Source organism: Canis lupus, chromosome 24, assembly GCF_048164855.1.
Source record: "Canis lupus baileyi chromosome 24, mCanLup2.hap1, whole genome shotgun sequence".
NCBI lineage: Eukaryota > Metazoa > Chordata > Mammalia > Carnivora > Canidae > Canis > Canis lupus.
The window spans coordinates 23,045,010-23,064,533 of record NC_132861.1 but is presented as its reverse complement, the minus strand read 5'-3'; the positions used below and the strand labels follow the sequence as shown (position 1 = coordinate 23,064,533).

General features: G+C 34.6%; 1 long non-coding RNA gene across 1 annotated transcript in view; it reads right to left on the bottom strand.

The window, feature by feature from the left end:
• Positions 1-19,524, bottom strand: part of LOC140616446 (uncharacterized) — a 288,680-nt gene that overhangs the window by 69,941 nt on the left and 199,215 nt on the right. Inside the window, exon 4 of the long non-coding RNA XR_012016929.1 lies at positions 4,592-4,617. This is a non-coding gene — a long non-coding RNA (uncharacterized lncRNA). The remainder of the gene's footprint in view (positions 1-4,591; positions 4,618-19,524) is intronic.

Genomic DNA, 19,524 nt, shown 5'->3' with positions numbered 1-19,524 from the left:
TTTTTGCATACCATATTGAAAGAAAATTACCTAGGGAAAGGACAGTCTTTGCCTACTGGCCCACATTACCTGCGCACTCTGTATACAATAGCTATTACCCAATTTACATATAGATATAATAAAAAGGAAATGAAGGGTTGAAGACAAGTATCTTCATGAAATAACATTAGCAAACATTTACTCAAATCCTACTGTACTCTAGGCACAGTTCCAAGTGATTAAAATATTTTAACCTGTTTTTAATCTTTATAGTACCTCTATGAGGTAGATGCTATAACTATCCATTAAGGGTAAGAAAACAGAGGCACAGAGAAAAATAACTTGCCCATGTTTGCAGTCCTAGTAACTACCAGAACTGTAATTTGAACCCACACAGGTTGGCTCTTAACCACTATGACACACAATACTTCTCAGTCCTACTAGAACTCAAATTACCAAGGCCCATATATAATAATAGTAGAATAGGAAATATTTTCTCATTTTTATTGATGAATATACATATTATTGTTCATATATTTTCATTTATATTGGCTATACATATAACAATATATATAATTATATAGCTATTACATATATATAATGTGTATATATATTATCAATCCAAGACTTTGATTGTCATGAAATAATGAACCATGTGCTATACTGACTACATTAGTGTCCTAGGGATGCAGCAACAAACTACCAAAAACTTGGTGACTGGAAATAACAGAAATGTATTCTCAGTCAGGAGACCAGAAGTCCAAAATCAAAGTGTCGGCTGGGTCATACTCCCTCTGAAAGCGCAAGGAAGATCCCTGCCTCCTTCAGCTTCCAGATGCACCAAGTGCTCCCTGGCTTGTGGCAGCACAGTTCCAATCTTTGCTTCCATTTTCACATGGCCTTCCTATCCGTGGGGGTCCTTTTCTGTCTTTTTAAGGACTCTCATTGGATTTAGGACTTTCCCTTATCCACTGTTATCTCTTTTTGATTATTATCTTAATCATATCTGCAAAGACCCTACTTCCAAATAGGATCACATCCTGAGGTTTTGAGTAGACACAGATTTTGAAGAGACACTATTTAACCTCCTATAGTGAGGTAAACAAATCCTGCCAAAATGTTAAAAGTGCACCAATATTTTAGAGAGACTGACTAATCCTACTAAAAATCATTTAAGTATTTGTTGACTTTCATCACTGATGAACTACAAATTAGGAACCACAGATGGAATCCAGTCCATGTTATAAGAGAGAATTCAGGAAGATTCTGGCAAGAGCTAACTTACAGTTTTGAGGCACTGATTGGGAGGTGGACTGAGCAGGTATTAGAAATAAGGTGAGGTAAGAAGGGATTGAGCTAAAAATAAAGTTAGCCTTATTTATACCTGTTATATGTCAATAATATATTAATAAAGCTGGGGGAAAGAATAAAAAGTAGGAGTAGAGGAAAACAGGGTGGAAAAAAAGAAATTATGTGTACTTTTTTCATTCAACAATTTGTTTTGGGGATCCACTGATGTTGCTATGGGTTGCTATGGGTTTATCTAGTTGGTTGCTTCTAACTGCTCCAGAGTAGTTCATGGTAGGAATCCACCACATTTAACCCAGCCAACTCACCAACAAATTTACTGTGATGAACATCCTCTTGCAAGTTCTTTGATGGATTAAAATAATTGTTTGGGATATATGTCCAGAGGACTCTGTGTCTTGGAGGACATAGATAATTAATTTAAATTGCCCCACGTTGCTCTTCAGGATGGGTGTAGCTTTCTACATTATCATGAGTAGCAGATGAGAATCCTATAATAACACATCCTTTTTCACTCTTGACATCATCTAAGTTTTCTAATAAGATGTCACTTGTTACCTCATAGTCATTTTAATATATATTTCTCTGATTACTAATGAAATGTTAAGATTCCTCTTCTGAAAATTGCCAGTTCATAACATCTGCCCATTTTTCCACTGAGGTTTTCATTTGTTATTTGGTGAAATCTGGAAGCAAGACAAAGCAACTGGGGCAAAGAAATGAAAAGAGAGAAAGGATAAAGACAAAATATTCCAGAAGAACATCAGACTGATATGGCATACAAATCCTTAGGGGTAAGAGTACTCCATATAGTAGTATATTCTCTCCCTCCATAGAGAGAATGACCTTACATAGCTTGAGATCAAATCTTCTATAGACTTGCATAAAGATTCTAGAGAGATTTATTACAGGAAAGAAAGAAGTAAATAAAGATAAAGTTGTTGTCTTCCTAAGCACAATCGAAATGAAATGAAGTTGAGAAAAAAACTATGTGGTATATTAGCCCAGAACTGACTCCCAGTAGAGTTCAGGAAATCTCTATCACTTCCACCAATTAAAAGTGACAGCCTCTGTTGGAAAAAAAAAAACACTGAGAAATAAAATATAACTGATGGTTCTTCAGTACTATGGGAATGGATTCGATGTTTCAAATGATACTGTCTGCTTTTTTTCCCTGATTTAGCATGGCATGCATGATCACAGGATAAAGCTCTTCTCATTTGTCTACTGTCATCCTTTAAATACTCATGGATAGAGGTTAATTTGGCTGCCCTATCCAGGTATTTTAAAAACTCTGTTATAAAGCTGCCAATTACATGAGTAATTAAGAGAAGTTACCCAAACACACAACTATATAGTGCCCATTAACTCAAAATATGAAAGATGAGAGAAAATAACTATCAGGGAAGTGCACCTCTGGTTACTATATCCACTGCAATGACAACTGGGATATCAGAGGCCCAAGGGCTTTGAACCCCAAAGACAACTCTTAAATGACTCAATCTCTGATAATGGTTTCTTCTCTGCGAGATGCTGAGTCACGTTTCTTAAATTGAAGTTACAGATTACAAATGATGGTTAGAAAGGATGTCCAAGGTAGAGGCAGCTCTTTATCAGTTTATAATTTAACTTTATGAACCCATTGGATGAGTTTTAATTTCCTCTCAGAATATTTTTTTTGAGAGAGAGAAAGAGAGCAAAGACACTCATGAATGGGGGTGGGAGGAGGCTACAGGAGGGGCAGAGAAAGAGAGAAAATCTTAAGGAGGCTCCATGCTTGGGGCTCCATCTCACAACCCTGAGATCCTGACCTGAGCCAAAATCAAGGCTTGGACAGTTAACCAACTGAACCACCCAGGTGCCTCTTTCCTTTCAGAGGCTAATCTAAAGAAACTACTTAATTCATATTGGCCTTTGATAATTGTACTAGATTTTTGGTACTTACTGACAAATATATATTCTGCCCTTTTACATTTATGTGGAAAATGCCTCATGCTTTCTTACTTCTGAAATTGGACATAAATACAAAAAAATCTTAGTTAAAAGTTGGTTTGTGCTTTAAAACCCACAAATCAAGAACTCTTACCTTTTTCCAAAAAAAAAAAAAATCAATAAGCTTCTAGAAATTAAAATATCCTATCTTAATAGCTTAATTTTCCTTGCATGCATATCCAGGGCTTCCTTTGATAGGTATGAATAGCAGATTATTGAGCATGGAAATAACACATCCCTAAACCCATAAGATACTTTTAGGTTTATGTTTGAGGACACTGAAGACTTGTCATCACTGCAGTTCTTAGCCATTTCAATAATTCTTACTGTATATGTTCAAGTTTTCTATCCATTGAATAATAGTTATATCTCTATAGCAGCTTAGAGGTTTCAAACAAAATAATGATACCTTTCCTAATATGACTGATCCAGAGAATTAGAGAGGGTCATCCTCAAATTAATTTCACTTCCAATTTCTTCACCTGCAAAATGAAACTGGTTACAGTTTGTAACTACCCCCTAGTGTAGCTTAAAAGAGATAATCCATGTGAAACACTTTGAACCACTCCCAAAATATATCAGGTGTTTAGTAAATGTTGGTGTAGTTATTAATATCACTATGCAAGCTTCCCGTAATCCATTGACTCTACAAGGACATGAAATCAATTATTTCTCCCACCTTCTAATTGTCTTCATCTCCACAATAAACCTTTCTTCTATTTGTACCCAGTATAAATTTTATGGGCAATCAGTAGAGTCACATTTTCAATTTTTTTAGCCTCTCTGGCTTCATTGTACCCACAACTCTTGTTAGGTCCAACTTTCTGACTACTGCATTCTGCACTTGTGTAACTGAATGTGGATGAACACACACACACACACACACACACACACACAGGCATTCTGATTTGTGTAACTTTAAAAGTAATACCAGCAATCTTTTTGTCTCCAAAATCCATTTTTATATGAGTATATTACAGAGCCTAGAACACTGCCAGGCTCATAATTGGCACCATTAGTACACACTTGTTGAATGAATGAATGAATCACTATAGAAAGGACATTGTCTTTAAAATGGACAAGAAACTGGAAAATAAAGCAGAAAGGTCCCATTTCTTTAGCAAATAGGAGAGATAGGGCTGAGGTTAGCAACGGGTAAAATGAGCAATAACAGATGTTTCCCACGTGGGAGAAGGACTTTGGGTGATAATGAGCCAACAGAGACAGACCAAGCTATAAGAGGTTTTGAAATTAATCAGCCTTAGATGGACATATCTTGGAAATGCCCTGTAACTCAATTAGGGAAACTTACTGTTATCTTTCTCTTGATAGTAGAACCTGGAGAGAGAAAGGGAAATGAAGTAATATGAGACACTGGATTCTCAACAGTAGTGATTGAGGCAGTGAAAACTATGCAGGAAGCCTGAGCCTGAAGTTACCCAAATTTGACCTCAGAGGATGCACCAGTGACAATATAGGGAAGACTGTAAGTATTCTCATGTAAAATAGAGCATTGAAACATAAGCAAGCACCAGGAAGTCTTGAATTTAACCATGACAGTATGTAATTGAGTCACAATCATTAATGACTTGCACCTAAGGGTTTGGTTTAGGTTTGGCTTGGGTTTTTTTTTTTTTTTAATAAAAGGTTTTATATGAATTTAGGCACATTTGTTCTCAATTTCTTTCAACACTTCCTACATTCTTATTTTGGAAATAAAATTTTCAGTCTCAGGCCTCTGTTTTTTGCCCAAAAACTCCTAGCAAATGACAAATTAAAGGACCAATAAAGAAACTAAAACTTCTCTGGATTCTATGGTTTTCTATAAAACCGAATTAGACTCATTTTACACAAGTTAGCACTTATTTTATAAGTATTATGGACATTTAAGCTATCTCATTTATCAGTTAATTTTTAATATATACTTCTGCAGAAAAGATGAGATGGGGGAAAGATATTCTCCTGAGGAGAAGAATATCACACAGATGGATAAGCTGGAAACAGAAATATATCACTCAGGGTTTTTAACAAAAGAACTAAAAGACAAAAGGTAGTCTGTGTAGCTGATACAGAAAAGAAATTTACTAAATGAAATGACCTGGCTCTTGGCCCAAGTGAGCCAGACTCAAATACTTTGCAGAAGGCAATGCACAACCACTCCAAGCGGACTGTTCTTCTGTTGAACCTTCATTTCTTTCCACTGTCCAGTGTCTATGAGAATAAGCCCAGCCACAAGACTCTCCAGCCCTGGCATTTCCAACAAATGAAATGTGTCTACTACCACATTTGTCAGATTAGTTCTCCCAAGCTTGGTCCCTTCTTGTTCTCTGATTAATAGGACTTAAATTACATGCCAAGCTAATTAATGAAGTCACACAACAAAATTCTAATGATTTCTAAGGTCCTCTCCAGATCTGGAAATCCAACATCACTTAAATCACACTCTTGTAAATAGTGATACATTCAAAATTTGGGATCCCAAATTAAATATTTTTATCACTGCATTGATTTTTCAGGATGAAATAATTTTTTTCTCTTCCTGTCTTGATCATCTTTATAAGTGAAAAGAATATAGCTTTTAAAAATTAGCTTTTAAATGCAAATGTAATATTTAAATGTATTATTATTAACATAGATTGCTGCCACCTCATCACTCTCGATGTTGGCCTCTTCTTCCTTATATCTGGAGACCACCAATGCCAATTTGGTGGATTTCTTTTTTTTTTTTAAGATTATATGTATTTATTCATGAGAGACAACAGAGAGAGAGGCAGAGACATAGGCAGGGGAAGAAGCAGGCTCCCTCCCGGGAGATCAATGTGGGACTCGATTCCAGGACCTCAGGATCATGACCTGAGCCCAAGGCAGATGCTCAACTGGTGAGCCACCCAGATGCCCCTCTGGTGGGTTTCTTTATAGATTTCACTTTCAATCCTGTTAAGATCTGAGAAACTGAGCTAGTAATTAATGTTATGGCTAATTAATTAGATAAGTATTGATTTCCAATAACAATTTTATACCAAGAGATCCTTGAAAAAAAAAGATTTTCTAAAAGCAGATATTGACTATTACATTTAATAAATTATGAGAGTTTTAAAAAGCAAGATATGCCACAATCTCATTTAGCAAAAGAAAAAAAACTTAAGAAGAATCTTCTGAAACTCAAAAAAAGCATTTTATTTACCATCATGTTTAATATCAAATCTTTATTTTCAAGTAGACATTTACACAATTAAATTTGCAGATAATAAACATTGATACCATAACACCGCACCAATTTAACATATTTACAGAGTATTTTAAAGGCATTTCTATAAAGTGATCTTCAGTGTCATGTCTACAGAAAGCAGTATCTTCATTACAGAATATTAGTAGAAAATACCACATTTTTTTCTCTTACTCTGTGTCATATTCCAGAGGTCAATACCCTGAACATATAGATAATAGGAACTGCAAATGATTAATTGTAGTCCTGAATATAAATCATTTAGTAATGTACAGCCTCATGTGTTATGTATCACTAATGAAATGTGGTGGATCTATCTATAGTCAAACTGCTGTGCTGAGACCCTACCTAGGTCCACAACATAATAGCTGTATGATCTGTGGCAAATTACTTACTCTCTGCTTCAGTTCCTGCATTGTTCATGTTTATTTTTTCCCCTCATTGTTAATTTTTAAATGATCATGAGAGTCAAAAGAACCTAAGTCATGTTAACTGTTGTGAAAATAAATGAATCAATTCATGTAAAGTGCCCACACAGTCTTTAGTATATACTAACAGCTCAATAAATGTCATTTATTATTGCTGTTATTGTTTTAAAGATTTTATTTATTTGATAGAGAAAGAGTGCACAAGTGAAGGGGGGATGGGGCAGCAGCGGAGGCAGAAGCCAACTGTTTGCTGATCAGGGAGCTCAGTATGGGGTTCAATCCCAGTACCCTCAGATCAGGACCTTAGCTGAAGGCAGACACTTAACCAACTGAGCTGCCCAGGCAACCCATTGTTGTTTTTATTATTACCTCAGTATTATTATTGTTATTATAAGTAGGTTTCTATGAATGAAAAAATCACCTTCACAAACTTGCATATATAATGAATAAAACTTTGATTTGAATATCTATAATTAGGTACAGTGTTCTAATGTCGAAAGGTTTACATTATAACTACCTAAAACTTTCTGGTATGTACTTGTAGCCTTTAAACCAATAATTTCTGTAATCCAAATAGTCCATGTTATTTTCTAAGCATCTTATCACACTTCTCTGGGCTTAAGCTCCTATTCAAAACACCCAGGTAGGGGGAAACTACTTTTTTTTAAGGATGCTGAGCACCATTTATTAAAATTAATATATTAAAAGAATGGAAAGTCAATGACATGTGTTTTGTAATTGGTATGCTATTATAATAAAATATTTACAAAATTTCAGTCTCTTAAAATTTCTCAAGGACTATTCTAGAATATTAGCACAGCTCTGTAGGATGGGTCTTTCCCTGTAAGAATCTCTGATTGACTGATCCCAATGGACAGGAATGATGTCTTTCTGGTCTACCACCTTATTCTCAGTGTTTGATTCAATGCCTTCAAATTATATAAGTGCAATATTATTTTTTAATAACTAAATGAGCTCTCACTGATGTCACTGCCCACTGCTTTCCCCATGTAGATTGGTTCTTTGTCTTTTCACCAGGGTTTGCTGACTGCAGTATCTGAAAAAGACAGGCCCAGCATCAAACTACACCTCCCAACTCTGCAATTACTGAAATCAGGAAGGAAACTTACCAAGGGACAGCCATTTTGAGCTGATTCTTAGATTCTTTATCTTATGAAATTTAATTAGGAGAACCAGAGACTAAAAACAGTGAGAGAGTGGAGAGCCCTACACTTTAAACATTGGAATGCCAGGGAGGGGCCAGGGGGAGCCATCCCTACCAGCTATGGGAGGAAGGAACCGAGAGCTTAAAGAGTGAGAAAGAATGAAGCAAATAAACAAGAGAGAAGCCAAGAAGCATCAAGAAGAGAGAGACAGTGTCTTCTGTGGGATATAGAGAGGAGTCTTGCTTATTGACTTTGCTAGTTCAGTCCCTGAGAAACATGGATTAACTTCATTTTCTGTCCTGGAGTAGCCTCATATTTTGATAGAGAATCAAGAGTACCAAGTTGAAATACATTTCACACTGCATAGTTTTGATAAGACACTGGGTGTCATTCTGGCTATAAATTCCAAACAGAATTCCATAGCCATTTCTGCTACTTTTAAAACCACACTGACTTATCCTTACAGGAGACCAGGAGGAGCCACTAAATATGTCAGTATCATCTTACTTTATATATTCATTTGGTTCTATTTAGTCCCATTTTATATTTTGTTCCAAATAAAATTCCCTTTCTAAACTGACCCATTTCCTATTTTTAATTATTTCTCTTTTTCTTGACCTCTTCCTGATTTCTCACAGACCCAGTGAGTCCTCAATCTAAAATTGGACACCCAGTAAAATGAACAGTCTGCCTCTTGCAAAATGTCTTCCATTAATTCTCCTTTTTTAAAAATAATTAGATATATTATTTTCATAAGGCTTGCTAGTGAGGGGGGTGATCTATGCTGAGTAGAAGGGTTCCTACTATCTAGACTGCTATTTATAATTTTCAATATCTTGCTTATCCATATTTGACATTTGATCATTTATTGCATCACTTCTAGAAAGCTATTTTATACTAACCTTATACTTGTCTAAATTTATTTTTTGTTCATTTTTTTCAAGTAGATTCTCTTGTTTACAATATCATTTGTTATATTTATAATTTTCTATTTTACCAAATTAGTCACCAACTAGGCAGCACTATTGTATTGAATGGATATAATATATACTTTCATCTAAGTCTTTATTTAATACAACAAATAAGACAATACCACCAACAACCTGCTTAATGCACTTCAGTCACTCCCTTATATTTATTTAGAATAGTCTTTTTTATTTTGTTTTCCTGTCAGTAACTTCTGCTTTCACCTCAGAGTTCTTTGATCTAAACCATATTTCTACAATGTTTTGATCAACATTCTGTGATATAAAACCTTTAGCCTCACCAAGATGAAATTATAGTACTTTTTGCTCCTTGTCTCTTATTATCTAGGGCAATCGCATTCGTAGGGGGAAAAAAATCCAGTTTAAGTTGACAGGACTTGTCAGCTTGGATGAATTATTGCAATAATACGTCACATATTGCCAAGGTTAAAAAGCTGCTTCTACCCTGTTCAGCTTCTCTCTTCCACAGGAGACTCTATGTTTGCCCTTTTTCAGTCTTTACGATTGACCCTCATTATTAGTAAATTCTCAGAAGTAATGGATAGTGCTCTTTGCTGTCTACAACCAATTCCTTAAGTGTGCCAAGACAGCAACACGCCTATGCTGGAACACGTTTCATTTGCTAAAGCAACTTTCACACCATTCCACCTATTTAACAATGGCCACTGATGGCAGAATGTAAGTGACCTTCCAAGGGAAGCCAAAATTTTTTAAAGTAATTTTTTGAATAGTCTTTTGCAAATTATCTGGCAAGAACTTCCCTTTTTCATATCTTAGCTCTTTTTAAACATCTTACTTAGCTTATCTTTGTGATTAAAGACTTTTGTATATTCCTTTATTCCTTATGTAAACCGCACCACTTTGTGTGCCTATGCAGCTGTTCAGAGATTGCATTAAACCTCTGAGAGCAAAAGATGTCAAGTTTCTCTCATAAATAATGTTGAATAAGAAATCAAGGTGTTTAAATGGTACACACTACCTGCTTTTCCAGATGTTACCTTTTCTTACCTCCAATAAATCTCTGTTTACCATGGGCAAATATTATGCACTATCAACTACATACTCTCACCTTGAAAGTCAGCTGTATATTTGGAAAAATCATAGAACTAGAAGTTTCTTAATTGCCTTAGTTAATTGATGCCTCTGCCTCCAAATTATCATGGATTTAAATTATTGCACATATGCAAGAGGTTTGCCTCTTAAAAAAGCATTTAAAAGGAGGAGAAAACACAATAACCTCTCTTGTCAAAGTACTCTACTGATCCATTATTTGTGAGTTTATGAAGTTCTTTCCAACATACAAACAAGTACTGTGGAAGCCATTTTAAATGTATCAAAAGTAAGTCCTCTAATTTTTTTAAGGAAAATACAATGTGCAGAATACTGACAAAATGGAATATATTATTAAAGAATGCTATCAAAGATGGCTCTTTTAATTTCAATATGTTATGGTGACAAATGGCTTGCAACAAAGCAAAGACATACAATTCGTCTTGTAACTATTCCCTTGCCGATTTGCTTGGCTAAATCTAGGTTGGGTCAGGAATAAAATATACATTTTGATTTATTTTATGTCCTTACATATTTAAGATGAAGTCTAGTGAAAAGTGTAGACTACTGACAGTATTTATAATAGCAGACAATTTCTATTTAATCTATATTTTGCTCTTAAAATTTATTTAAAAATTTTCTATAACCTTACTCCTAATATTTGGGTTAGTAATATTGATAACACACTATTTACATGGGCAATGTATTATGCATTAAAAGGACATATACAGGAAATCTCTGTTATAGTACTTCAAAAACTTGAGTATAAAGTATGTATATGTAGGCATTTTCAAGACTTAAATTCATCTTCCTCATACTTTATTATGAAAGTCCTAGGCATTTATAAGTGAAATATTTCAGAATTTAGAACAAACCTAAGGATATGTATTAAGTATACTTTAAGTATGTGCAATAATGATTCTTGGTAGGAGTTTTTGTTTTTGTTTTCTCTATAGTCTCAAATATTCCTTCAAGTGGGTTGTTCTAAAGTCTGGACTGAGAGGGAGGTACTAAGAAACCTAATTATAGTCACCAACAGATTTGAGTTATTATTCAGTCTAGCTTGAATGTTAGTAAAATTGATATTTGATTATTAGCCTTTGATCCTTATCTCTAAGTTCCAAATATCTCTAAAAACAAGAGAGGAACAAGACATAAGATTATCTAAATTCCCTCCCACCCCCCAACCAAATTCATGAGATTTACAATATTTAGAGATACCACAACCAGAAGAACTGAAACAGAAATGGCTAAAAGAGATTGACTCAAAGAAGTATATGGTAGGAATGTGGTGGGAGGTATAGAGATATTTTTTTATTTTTGTGTCACTTTGTTCTATTCAATTTTATCACATGCATTTCTTGTTTTAATGAAAATAATGTAAAGAAAGTGACTATATATACCCTGAAGGGACATGTCCAACAATATGAAAATATGAATCAAAAAGTTATCTATGAAGAAATTGTTTATAGTTTCCAGATACGAGAAACTATCTGCCTAATATAAAAGGAAAGTGGTAAAACTATGATACATCTACACAATGGCATTGTGTACTTATGTAAAAGAATCAAGACTTATGTACTTATGTAAAAGAATCAAGACTCTGTGACTTTTTGTGGAGTAGTTTACAGGATAAATGACTCAGTGAGAAAAGCTATGTGCAAGAAAGCTCTATGATATGACATTTTTTGTCATATCAGAAGAAAGAAGAAGAAGAAGAAAGGAAAAATCAGAAAATACATGTATCTGCTCACTTGGGCACAAAATAATCAGATACTATTGATAACGGTTACCTTCCAGGGTGGGTGGGAATGGGAGGAATTAGTAGAGAATAACATATTTCTGACAATACCTTCTTTTACAGTTCTAACTTTCAGAATCATGCAAATATTTCACATAGTCAAAAAGAAAATTAAAAGGAGGAATTCTGAAATAAAAAAACAAAAAAAAACTGGGTGACGGGCACTGAGGGGGACACTTGATGGGATGAGCACTGGGTGTTATGCTATACGTTGGCAAATTGAACTCCAATAAAAAAATAAAAATAAAAAAATAAAAATAAAAAAATAAAAACAAACTGAAGCCATATTTTAAATTAATACTATAATCAATCACACTATGAGGGTAGTAGGGAGTGGGAGTGAAAGAGGAATAACCCTGGGCAACTTTCAAACATAGCGTTTAGACAATGTATCCACAGGATAAAGAAGAAGGAAAGAAAGAAAGAAAAGAAAGAAAGAAAGAAAGAAAGAAAGAAAGAAAGAAAGAAAGAAAGAAAGAAAGAAAGAAGAAAGAAAGAAAAGAAAGAAGAAAGAAAGAAGAAAGAAAGAAAAAAGAAAGAAAGAAAGAAAGAAAGAAAGAAAGAAAGAAAGAAAGAAAGAAAGAAAGAAAGAAAACCTAAACAAATGGTAACTCTAGTGAGGAGGCTCATTTTTCACAGACACATGGGCCAGCAATTCAAAATTATTGTGTATTCTAGTAGCAAAAAATTAGGTAAATATATTTTGGATAATTAGAGGCAGGTTTCTCACTCTTGGAGAAGTAAGCTGCAAATATGGATGTAGAGAAGGATTAAAACAAACCCTCTGGTGTTAAATTGGAATATAAGATATGCATGGGAACCCATGGTGTTTGAGATAGATGGATAGATATAGAATTAGAAAGTGCTCTAAGTGCTGGTGAAGGTCACTGAGAAGACATGAGCATCAGTTGACCCATGAGCTCCCCAGGGTGATTGGAAAATCATCACCTCCCCCCTTGTCCTTGGAATATGGATTTTGCTTGCCTTTCTTGCTACCAGAGACTGCTCTAAGAACACAGCCTTGAGTTTGTGATGGGGGTGAGACCACCTATACAGTATATGAATCTGAATCCAGTTTATGCCTCATGAAACTTCTTTAAGATTTGGCAGGTGATGATCCAGTCACCTTATGCCACCCAAGACAAGCCTCATATGTAACTTCACTTTGCTTATTAAACCTGCCACCTACCAATTGGGAGTGGCCTGTCTCTTTCTTCCATCTCTCCCTGCCCTCTGAGTACAAGGACTGGTTTCAGGGTACACCCAGGAAGCCTGAGAAGGTTGTGAACCAACATAAGGTTGGTTGGAGTGATGACACTCCAGTAGCATACCTTGATTTCTAAATATAATTCTCCACTAAATATCTTTCTAGAAATCCCTAATTCCAGAGATAGAGTAAAGAAAGCATGAGCTAAATCTGGAACATATTATTATGACACAAAGTAAGGAGGTATCAAAAGAATACAGAAAGAGTCATCAGGACTTGAGGCTTCTAGTAGCCAAATATGGGTTGTAATTCTTTGAATAAAATAAGAATCTTTGAGTCCAAAGATATAAAAGAGAACTGGAGGGTGCCTGGGTGGCTAAAATCAGTTAAGCTTCTGGCTCTTGATTTTGGCGAAGGTCATGATCTCAGGGTTGTGGGATGGAAGCTTTGTGCTCTGCACTTAGTGGGGTAGTTAGATTGATATTCTGTCTCTCTCCCTCTCCCCCTCCCCTTGCTTGCACACTCTTTCTCTCTCTCAAATGAATAAATAATCATTACGAAATAAATAAAGGAGAATTGAGAAAGTAACTCTGTAATCAACTAATTGCAAGGAATGATAAAATAAGAAAATCATTATTTTCAACTATTACAACAAAAGTTGATTCTAAAAAGAATCCTCAGTGGGCACTAAAACTAACAACTGTTAAAAAGTTAGGCAAAAATTCTAATAGTAGCAGAATACTTTAATAGTTTCAAAATTTCTGTCCATACATATTATTTACAAAGGAAAAAACTAAAATTATAATGGAGGAACCTGACAAACACCACAGACAGAGCTAATAGCACCAAAAATGGGACAAAATCCATCCTGTGTCTACCAGTATTATGCATTGAGAAAAAGACATCACTTCTGCAGTATTTTCCTCAAAACCAATAGCCTGACTTTAATAATGAAATAATATTAAAAAATCCAAACTTTGTGAATTCTATAAAATAACTGTCATGTTTTCTTCAAAAATATAAACATCAGTAAGCACAAAACAGTCTAATCAATTTTTCCATATTAAAACAGATTAAAAAGACAAGACCACTAAATGCAACACATGATCTAGGATTTTTTTTTTTTTTTTTTTGCTACGATGGGCAATATTAGGACAATTGACAAAATCTAAATAAGTCTATAGATGAGATAATAATATAGTATCAATGTTAATTTCCTGATTTTGGATTTCCTGATTTTATATACTGGGAGTATATAAGAAAATGTCCTTATTTTAGGAATTATATACAAAAGAGTAAATAAACATGCTTTCCGCAATCTACTCTCAAATGTATAGAAAAAATGTGTGTGTGTACATATGGGGAATCTAAGTAAAGGGAATTGTTTTTTCTATTCTTTCAACTCTCTCTCTCTCTTTTTTTTTTTTTTTGTAGTTTGCCCATTCCTTTATTTATGGTAAAAGCCTGACTTAATATGCTAAGTCACCATTACTTTTTAATCCTCCCACAAAGCTGTGTACCCCAGTCCATTACAAGTTACAGACGTATTTAGTTTTGGCAACACATAATACAGTTCACATAAAAATCCAGATTTCTATCTTCTCTTGAGAAAATAATAAACTGAAGCCCTGGGCACATTGAGCTCAAATAATGAGCCAGGTTTGAATCGTGTGCCCTCCTTATAGGGGTCAGGTGCTCTCCAGCTGCCACCATTCCCACAGACTGGCTAGCACATGTACCTCTCCCAGCCCCGGGCAGGGCTGTGGGACTGAGACCTTTTAGAACTGAAAAACCTACATGAACTCTGTTTCTCATTGCTTTTCCTTAATGTCCTTTCATTGACCCTCCATTCATCATCTTGTATTTTGGCCTACATTTTTCTGTATTTTAACTCTCAATGTTTTCTTTTAAATGCATCAGAAACATTGAATAATAACATGATAGCAATGCTTGATTTTTTTATGACCCAGTTTTGCCACAAATATGAAAACAATAGCTCTTTTTGGTAAACATCTCTATTTTGATTAACTCTCCCCATATACGTCGTAAGAATGAAATAATATTACTATGTCTCACTAAATACTTATCCAAAAAAAAAAAACTTAAAAGAAAAATATGGCTAATATATTTTATGGAATATAATCAGAAAACAACTTAATTTTTCCCCAGTGTTTACATTAAATTTACTCATCAGACCTAGTACTTCCCTTGTCACTAGATGGATATATGGACAGTCCAATAACTTTTGTATAATCCTTACTCCTATATTCCTTTCAAATTGTTAAACATGGACTCATTTCAGAAATTAGCATTTAATCCCAGGGAAGGTCTCAGAGAGTAGTGTAGCCTCTTGGAGCTTTGAATCAAAGCTTTTAACCTAAATCAGATGCAATTTCCTCTTCTAAAGAGGCATGTTTTTACCAGATTGCTTATCATGGTGAAAACAGGCATAGTTAGCTCTCCCTTACTCACTTTTCCCAATACTCCCTATCTGTTTTGACCCCCTCTGGCTGGAACAGAGGAAAGCCAGAAAGCTTTAACTGGACTGAAGTTTTTGTAAAATGACTTCATGTGCTGTGGGGTGGCAGGCTCTTATGAGTATTTTCTTGGTTTCTTAGAGACTCCACCCACCACTGAGAATTTTGTACTTGAAGTTTCCCTCAATAGGGCAAGTACGTCTGTATGCTTGCTTAAATCTCTTGCAGACTGGTGAGATCAAACAGTACTCCCGTTCTTCATCTGCTGTGGCTGCATGGGCCACCTCACTGGCTTTGAAGAAGACCTATTATAATCCACATACTGTACTACATGTGTAGCTCATATCTTATCCACAAGAAGCACTGCTGCATCCCTTATTTTGACCAATTTTGGAAATGCAGAATTACTCCAAAGCAGCACCTCCCTTTTGTTCCGATTACATGGGAAAGCTAATCAGCTTTTTGTCTTACTCACCGTATTTTCAAGACAGGAGTCAAACACACGTTTATTGTATCCTCTCAGCTTCTAGTCACCCATATCAGGCCTTACAAGTGATATTACTTAAGCTCCTTTCCATTAGGCTTGAAATGAAGGTAGATATCATCGTTCTTCTTCCCATACCAGATATACACATAGCACTCCTTAAAGAATCCCTTCTAGAACTTCTTTATAAAATCTACTCTCAACTCATCTTTATCACAATGTGTGTAAGGGGCATAAGCATCATATAATTAGTTTTTCATGATTACAATGAAGGACCATAACTCTCCTTGATAGATGATATTTATTTTATCTTAGTTCTTCAGATAAAATGTCCCCTTTATGACTCTGAAGCACATATAAATATATACATTTACATGCAAAATATTTGGAGTTGTAGAATCTCTGAGACAATCTTTGTTGCTTATATGTTAATGAAATAAAACTGTGAGGCCCAACACACAATGTTTAAGACTTTTGCATGATCATAACACCTTTACAACTTAGTATCTCCTCATTTCCCAGAAATTTCATCCTGCCCAAAAGAACTAAAATTTTAAGCCATTGTTATTCTCCCAGTCTTAATATGTCTACACAACATGTCGGGCTGATTTCTAGAGAGAGTTCAATAGCCATAGTCAAGATCATGAAATTATTTCAGTACAGAATCACTTTGACATCAGGCTCCCTGGGTGACTCTGCAAAATGCCTTGGGAACTTTTAATTATAGGAAAGCTCTTGGAAAAACTAATTGCACTTTTAAATTTAACCCCAATGCAAGTTGACTCTAATACAAGGCAAGAAGTGGTGTTTAAGGCTGATAATATGAGACCTAAAAATAGTGAGATAGGACTCATAATAGCATCTGGGGAGACTAGTGTCTCAGTGAAATAGCCTTTCTGTACATTGTATTAGTGATCCTAGGTAAATAAAATGCTGCGGTAATAGAGTATATAAATTTTCTATTGTGTTAGAGAAGTCTACTGGTGCATAAAAATCCAAATAGATAATCCAGTCTGCAGTCACATGTATAATAATATGGAAGACATCATTTATAAATTCAAATAAAATGATCCCTTCCCAACCCACTCTCTTTCTTTTACTTATTCTCTTGGAGGCCAAGAGAAAGCTATGAAGGATAAAAAAAATTATTCATGCCCTTTCGCATACATAAGGAGCTGTATCTGAATTTATGGATATGAAATTACTGTCATGTGTTTTTCAAAAACAAAGCAAATAGATAAATAATGGAATAAAGAATTTTACAATACCCATTGTTCTTCAGTGGACCATCTCTATCATTTCCCTTTAAACTCAAAGCTTTCTCTCCCTATTACTAGCTCTCTCTCTCTTTCTCTGTGGCTATTTTCACTTAAACTTTGAGTTCATGAATAGAACAATCATTTAGAGCACCTGAGCTAAAAAGTTCTGGAGACATTCAGGAACTTCTTGAAAAAGTTGTACTGATAACTAAACAGAATGAAAATAAACAAAATTCAAGCATGTTAAACACAGTATTAGAGCAAAGACTACTCCAATTAATACAACCTAATTTTTAAAATATTTAGGTTATGTTACCATTTAATTTGAAGTATTTTGAGTACTGGTAACAGTTTTCATATTACACTTATCACAAGGGACTTTTTTTTTTTTGCTCCCTCTCTGTTGCTCCTACATATATTTCTTTGCAGAAACTGTTGTAGTTCTAATGCCCAAAAGATACATTTTTATTGAGGGAAAAAAATATCCCCTATAGAGTTCCTATCTATTAAGGATTTGGTTGTAAGTGCTTGCCCGAAAAAACTATTTATGAAAAAGTTTATATTTTAGAAGTCTCTGAAATATTTCTTTGATATAATTCAAAACTGATTCTTTCCGATTTAATATATGAAAAGGACAAAACTTTGTTACTTTGATATACTATTTCTGTGATTAAAAGCTATAATAAATATATAATATTAAATAATTAAGAGAACACATTCTAGGGATGCCTGGGTGGCACAGTGGTTGAGCATCTGCCTTTGGTTCAGGTCATGACCCCTGGGTACCAGGACTGAGTCCCACTTGGGGCTCCCTGCAGGGAACCTGCTACTTTCTCTGCCTGTGTCTGTGCCTCTCACTGTGGCTTTCATTAATAAATAAATAAAATCTTTTTTTAAAATCCTGTAATAAATATTCAAGGACAAATATTAGTTGTAGAAGTATAAAATGTTTGTTTTGAAAGAGACAGTAATGATAGTTGACGAAAACAGCTTGTGGTTACAGAATCATTTTTATAATACATAAATTTACCATTTTTTATTTTTAAAATATGATGATTAGAAAGAGATGATTATTGGCATTTTTACCCAATCAGAAGCTGTAAAGATAAGTTACATGATATTTAAACAGTCTTCTCAGGTGGCCCACTTCAATTTCATAACTCTGTCATGTAAATTATAGGAGGATTCAGAATTTTATGCTAACAGGTCATAGGATGCTCTTGATTCCATCTTCCCAAAGCAAAACAGCTACATGTACAGAGAACTTTTGAAGTAAGTTGTAGATTGCACTAATTCTAACAATGCCACTTCACTTTCAGAAAGGCATTCTATAGACACAAGAAATATTTTAGAAATCTGCCATTAATATTTTGAGCTTAAAATACTTCAACCTTTTACCTAAAAAGTAGTCTCATATTTCACAGATAACTTCTCTAAGGTATTGTTCTAAACTGTAAGGCTTAGGTTTATTCAATATTCTTTTTCTTTTTTAAGATCTTTAAAAGCTGTTCCAGCATCATATTTCCATGCAATGGCCTATAACCTTTCTAAATTGACCTTGGACTAAGTTCCTTAAATGTGATATCAAAAACATTCCGGTCATGTCTTCCTTCAATATCTAACCTGTTATATACACATTTTACATGTTTTTTGCCTGAATGAAATTTTCTCTAAATCATTTGTGTCAAAAATTCAACGTCAAAGCTTAAATTCACCTGTCAGAGAAAGGAAGAAAATGCACATGATTCACTTCCTTTACATTTGGAGATATTTTTTTCTAGAAAGCGAGGCAAACACTTGTCTTGTTTCACAGTCTTAGGCATGTAGCCTCTGCATACTGCCCAGTCTTTTTCTTCAACAGATACTTGCTGTGGACCTTGTGCTAGAAAGTTAAGACCACCCTTTGGGAACCATGCATGGGTTCAAAAGTTACAGTTCCTGTCACTATATGCTTATGAAAAACAACATTGGTCTTGCAAATTTTTAGGATTTTTGTGTAATCATAACCATTTTAAATTAATCCTGTAGGAAAGGCTTAACAATTGCTCCTTGGATAGGAAGAAATGGCCAGAGCCATCAGCCAACATTCAAAATTTCCATGTATGTTTTGTTCACATTTCTTCCTTTTCCCTCTTCTGCTAGCATTTTGCTTAAAGGCTAC